Below are 6,322 nucleotides of genomic sequence, written 5' to 3'. Positions count from 1 at the left end.
CTCGCTTGGTCTTGCGCGCGATGAGCAACAATGAGTGTCGGAAGTGTACTGGACCCTGGTGATGATCCAATTGAGAACTATAATGATGTGGACTAGTGGAGGATTGCTATGTTGCATTACATCCTTAGCATATGACATTTGGCCCTGTAGGTCCTTGAATCACATAGCTTAGGTATGGTTGATAGTATTTATGGACTTGTCAGTTGGCCCTCCATCATTCCGCTTACTCTGACATTTGTATGCTTGGCACATGCATTGCGCGCGCACGCCCGCACTCTCTAAGCTTCGTAGTAAGCTTACGCATATTGTTTACGTGTAAGTTATGCTAGACCGCAACAACACTGAGGAAGGAGCATGTACCTGATCTTTTAGACTTTTGTTATATCAAATATTTCCCTTCCAGCACTGTACTTAAACTAATATTATAGTGGAAATGTGATGATATTTTTAGTTTTGGTATACTTGTGGTTATACTCATGTATAAAAAATAAATAAATAAAAATTCACCCAAAAAATCCTTCTTGTATGATCACAGCATCGAAACCTAGCATACGGAAAGTAAGAACAGAGAATGAAGTACCACGGGGCTGTCACCATCGGATTTGGAGCTCGGGAATTCTGTGACTCGTTTATGGAGTTTGGGGTGTGATATATTTGATAATTGCATAGAATTATTTTTGGGGTAAGACATGGTCTCAGTGATTGACCAGATGAATGGTCTAGATCTCACACGTGTACTTACCTCAAAACGCACATTCACTGCTTGCCCGAGTACATCTCTTCACCAACGAATGAGACATGTAGTGGCATACAAATACCTTGTCGTACACCCGTTGCCAACCTGATGAGTGGGAGTGGCCCACATGATTTCGTGCTAATAAACAGTTAACATTGGTGCCACTTGAGGTTTAAAACGGCCTGTTTTGATTGTCTGGACAATTTAGTTTTTGGTCTATGGCCTATTAAATATTCCACCTATAGAATTAGCCGTTCTGATCTTAACCACCTATACAACAATGACACGGAGGAAGATGGAATTCTGAATTGGCCTAACTAGATCCAAATGCTAGGAAGATCTTCGACACTTCAACATCATGTGACGCATAAAATATCTAATTCACCAAAAATACAATAAAATGCATTTTGTATCTAGGCTAGGCAATGGACAGTCGGGGCCTGGATTTTGAGCTAGTCAAGCTGGACTTTAAGCTCAGATCTTTTCAAATTTTTGATTTAAGTAAGCTCATGCCTGGCCCATTGCCTGCCTTCATTATATCCAACCATATCCAATCAAGAGGAAATATGTACTCACACTATATCATGCAAGTAGGTATAGTAGATGCAAAACATGAAGAGAGGAAGTGAATCGCCAGAAGGTGAAAATGAAATGATCACGACTATCGAATGGATGGTAGTTGTGGTAGGTGTGTGGTTTCATTGTGATGTGTAAGTCCCATCCGACCTATTAGATGTGGAACACCAAAGAGAACAGTGGAGGAAATGGGGAAGGTGACACCTACAATGGAAACTTTCAAACGGAATGTGTGGCCCACCGTGTTAACGTTCATATATATGCCATCCAACCCATTTATCACCACTAGGATGGAGGGACAAACAAAAACTCAGGCCATTGAAAAACACAAGCAGTCTAAATCATGTGAATGTATTAGTTCAAGACATGATCATACATTGCTCCCTATGGTGTATCTCATGAAAATTTTGGATCATGATTATGATTTGGGTCCATAGTGAAAATGAGAGGGTATAACCAACTCTTTTCTTTTCTTTTCTTTTTTTTCTTTTTTTAAAAGAGAAAAAATATATATAACCACTAAGCGATCTGAACAAATGGAAGCTATGAAGCATACGTTGGATGGGGTGATGGACAGCACTGAGGCGGTCAGCTACCACATTTCCTTCCCAGGACCAGTATATGATTCGATTAAATCGAACCAGTTTCGATATCATCGATAATTGCTGGATTTTTTACCGCTGGTCGCTGGACAGTTTTTTGGTCCTGTTTCGATATCATCGAAGGACCGTTGATGATATTGAAGGTTGTCATCGAGAGACCTTCGATATCATCGAAGAGTTACATAGATGCAATTGTGGAAACGCAGATTTTGCGGATTTTGTTTCCTATTTGGATTCTATCTCTTTCTATTCTTATATAAAGGGGTATATGCGGGAATGCAGCACATGTGTTGTTTTTTTTAAACCAACACGATTTAAATGATATTTAAACTCGCAAGTATACGAATCAGATGCAGATATGGTACGTATTACGAGATCGTTCCCACGAGGACTGGTCGTCACAATTCAAATCTATGACTCTCCTTAACTAATCCAACAGATAATGGAATGAACTACTAAGCACAATTTTAGGGGGAAAAAAAATAATTAAGAACAGGGAAGAAAATTCAATCAGAAAGAGAGCACCAGGACTTTCGAATCCACCCCTAATTATCCTAACCCTTGTTTTGTCTATTGATTCACCTTGATCTAGATTGATACCACTTAAATAGAGAAAGCACAATCTGTATCCTTAATCGGGCATACAGACTGTCTAATTCCTTTAAGCAATGCCATGAATGACATATCCCATATCCTTGGTTGGGCATAAGGGATGTACAATTCATTAAAGCATCCTGTTTCTTCCTCTATAGGAAACCTGTTCTTGATCAGACACAAGCACCTATAATAAGCATCCAAACAACATCCATATATATACTTTGGTCAAGTTCATAGATGGAGAAGTATAGAATTTAAACCCATAAAGCCCACTTAAAGAAAGAAACAAATTAATTGAAATTCAAAGTAAATCAACCAATACAAGAGCTAATCAAATTAGGGGCTTCATCTCAGCCCTAGCTGAGAGATTAGTGACCCATAAAATCCATAAAAAATATTAAATAAAATTCATAAAAAAAACGTCAAACCAAACAATCTCTCTCTCTCTTCTTTCTTCTCTTTCTTCTCTTTCTTCTCTCCCTTGCTTCAGATCTGGAATCCCCTCGTTCTGAATGCCTTTCCCACGTCCAAAACTCCCCTTTTATAGCTGCTGGATGGCTGGGCTCGGTGGCAGAGTCGTAGAAGGACTCGAAGTGTAATTGTGGGAACGATCTCGTAATACGTACCGTATCTGCATCTGATTCGTATACTTGCGAGTTTAAATATCATTTAAATCGTGTTGGTTTAAATAAAATATCAAGTTTTTGGCGCTGTTGCCGGGGACTGTTTCGGTCCAATTGGATTTAAGATTCTCTCTTATCATAATTCATAGTCTTAGGTTTTTTACTAACTTTAGGTTAAATTTTTTTAGAAACTAACCTATTTCCTGTTTTGTAGGGACCTGACATAAACTACTAATTTGGTAATCTCTTTCCAAATTTTTTTTTTTTTCTAATTTCTATTTTTAGAATTAAGGTTTTTTTTTTTTTTTTTAGAAAGTTTCTATTTCTAGGCTATTTTATTTTATTTTTAGAAATTTCCTATTTTCTAATTCTAGATTCTGATTCTTCTTTCAAGTACCTTTCTATTTTGTAGTTTTAGAAATTATTTACCTTTTTAGAAACTAAATTTTTTTTTTTTTTTTTTTTTTTTTTTTTTTTTTTTAGAAATTAACCGTTGCTTAGGATTTTTTTCTAGCATTATTTTAGTAAATTTAATTTATTTTTGTTTTCTTTTTGTTTACAGGAATTAAGGAAGGAAGCTGCTAAATAACATTGTCTTCAAAAGGAGGAGCTCTCAAATCTTCAGACATTCATCATCTCCTTTTCTCGGGTTCTTCTTTCCAATTCTCGTTTACATAGCTTTCTCTTGTTTTTAGGAATTCATAACTTTTTCCTTTAGTTTTATTCATCTTAGGTTGCATCTTAGTTTAGTTTTCTTTCTTATATTGATAACATAGTTTATGCTAGGACGTAGATCTCTGAATATAGAACTAGCACCTTTTGATCAAGACATTGAAATAACAATTAGTGAAAGAATGTAGAACCATAGATACCATCTGAAATGGAGAATGAGACTGAAGTTAAAGCTCTCAAAGATTATTCAGCTCCTGTCCAATTTAATGCGCCTTCATGCATAGTGTTGTCAACCACTACGGCAGCACACTTTGAACTTAAACCTGGAGTCATACAATTGTTGCCATCCTTTTATGGATTGGACAAGGAGGACCCATATCATCATGTGAAAGAATTCTTAAACATTTGATCCACCTTTAAGTTCCAAAACTTCTCAGACGATTCGATCCGCCTACGCCTGTTTCCTTTTTCTTTGAAGGATAAGGCGAAAGCATGGTTGAATTCTCTAGAAGTTGGATCTATCACTACATGGGACCAACTGTCTAAGAAGTTCTTAAACAAGTTCTTCCCCGTTCACAAAACCAATGCCCTCCGTAGAGAAATTACTAACTTCACACAAAAAGAGGGCGAGCACTTTCATGAATGTTGGGAAAGATGGAAGGACTTGCTTCTTAAATGTCCTCACCATGGTTTTGAGAAGTGGCAACAAGTTCAATACTTCTATGACGGTCTGACACCACAGAACCGTCGCATGGTTGATGCCACCAGTGGAGGGTCATTCATGACCAAAAGTGATGTCGAAGCGTGGAACTTCTTTGAAACCTTGTGCGAAAATTCCCAGCAATGGGATTATTCAAATAGAGGTGACAAAAGTCCCCAACCACAAAAGAGAGATGGTATATATGAGATAGGAGTCATGCCAGAGCTGAGCGCCAAGCTTGATAACCTGACAAAGAAAGTTGATGCTCTGGTATTAAATAATGGACCACCACAAACAGCTCAAGTCGAGGCATATGCCACATGTTCTAGTCCTGCCCATCCTATGCAGTCTTGTCCATCTAGTGCAGCATTCCCAGAACTTCTCTCTGAACAAGTTCATGCTATGAACACTTTTCAAAAATCTGGGAATGATCCTTACTCGAACACATACAACCCAGGGTGGGCTAGACATCCAAATTTCTCTTGGGCAAAAGGACCACAACAAGGAGGACCATCTGGAAATCCTCCCATGCAACCGCACCTCCAAGTTGGCAGTCAACAACCTCAACAGTTTCCACAATATCAACAACTGCCTACACAATCAAGGAAACCATCTCTTGAGGATACACTCCATCTTTTCATGCAGAGTTCTCTCCAATTCCAAAAAGACACCCAACAAACCTTACTAGCCAACCAGCAAAGCTTACATGCAAATGCACAATCCATTGCCAAGCTGGAAGTACAAATGGGTCAACTAGCTGCCACATTGAGTGAGAGAGAGAAGGGCAAGTTCCCTAGCCAACCTGAGGCTAATCCAAAGGGACAATATGAGATTGGCTCTAATTCCAACCAAGGGCAATATCATGAACAGGCCAAATCGATCACTACCCTTAGGTCAGGCAAGCAGATTGATAACAGAATAGAGATGCCTGGGGATGAATCAAATTCTAAAACAGAAGATCAAGATGAAGCAGAGAGCCATACCAATGCATCCAAAGTCCAAAAGCTCTCTGACTCTCCAAGAGCCACTAATGTGCCACCTTATGTGCCCAAAGCACCCTTTCCTCAACGTCGCACCAATAAAGAAAAGAAATAACTTTGATGAAATCTTGGATGTGTTTCAAAAAGTGCAAGTCAACATCCCGTTGCTTGACGCTATTAAGCAAGTCCCTGCTTACGCTAAGTTTCTTAAAGATTTATGCACTCAAAAGCGTAAGCAAAATGTTCATAAGAAAGTCTTCCTTGCAGAGCAGCTCAGCTCCATGATTCAACATAACACCCCTCCTAAATTTAGGGATCCAGGAGCTCCCACCATTTCTTGCGGCATAGGAGATCATAAGATCGGGAAGGCATTACTTGATTTAGGGGCGAGTGTCAATTTGTTACCATATTCGGTTTATGAGCAACTAGGACTTGGTGAGTTGAAACCGACTAAGGTAACATTACAACTAGCCGATAGATCTGTCAAGGTGCCCCGGGGTGTTATTGAAGATGTGTTAATCCAGGTTGATAAATTTTATTTTCCAGTGGATTTCATAGTTATAGATACTCAACCTGTCCAGAATCTTCATAGTCAGATCCCAGTCATTTTGGGTCGTCCATTTTTGGCCACATCTAATGCTATTATCAATTGCAGGAATGGAGTTATGAAATTGTCCTTTGGTAACATGAATATTAAACTCAATGTTTTTAATGCAGGACAACAATCCTCAGATTTGGATGACATATTTGAAGTGGACATGATCGAGAGCCTTGTGCAGGACTCCTTCCGTACATCTTTTGAAGATCCTCTTGAGACCTGCTTAGCACAATCGGGC

General features: G+C 38.8%; 1 non-coding gene across 1 annotated transcript; it reads right to left on the bottom strand.

Annotated features, from left to right (window-relative positions):
• Positions 1 to 4,392: 4,392 nt before the first annotated feature.
• On the bottom strand, positions 4,393 to 4,499 carry LOC131254423 (small nucleolar RNA R71). Its single transcript, XR_009175536.1, has one exon. It is a non-coding gene; the product is annotated as a small nucleolar RNA R71 (small nucleolar RNA).
• Positions 4,500 to 6,322: the final 1,823 nt, after the last annotated feature.

The sequence above is a fragment of the Magnolia sinica genome, chromosome 8, assembly GCF_029962835.1.
Source record: "Magnolia sinica isolate HGM2019 chromosome 8, MsV1, whole genome shotgun sequence".
Lineage (NCBI taxonomy): Eukaryota > Viridiplantae > Streptophyta > Magnoliopsida > Magnoliales > Magnoliaceae > Magnolia > Magnolia sinica.
This window is presented reverse-complemented; position numbering and strand designations above follow the sequence as displayed.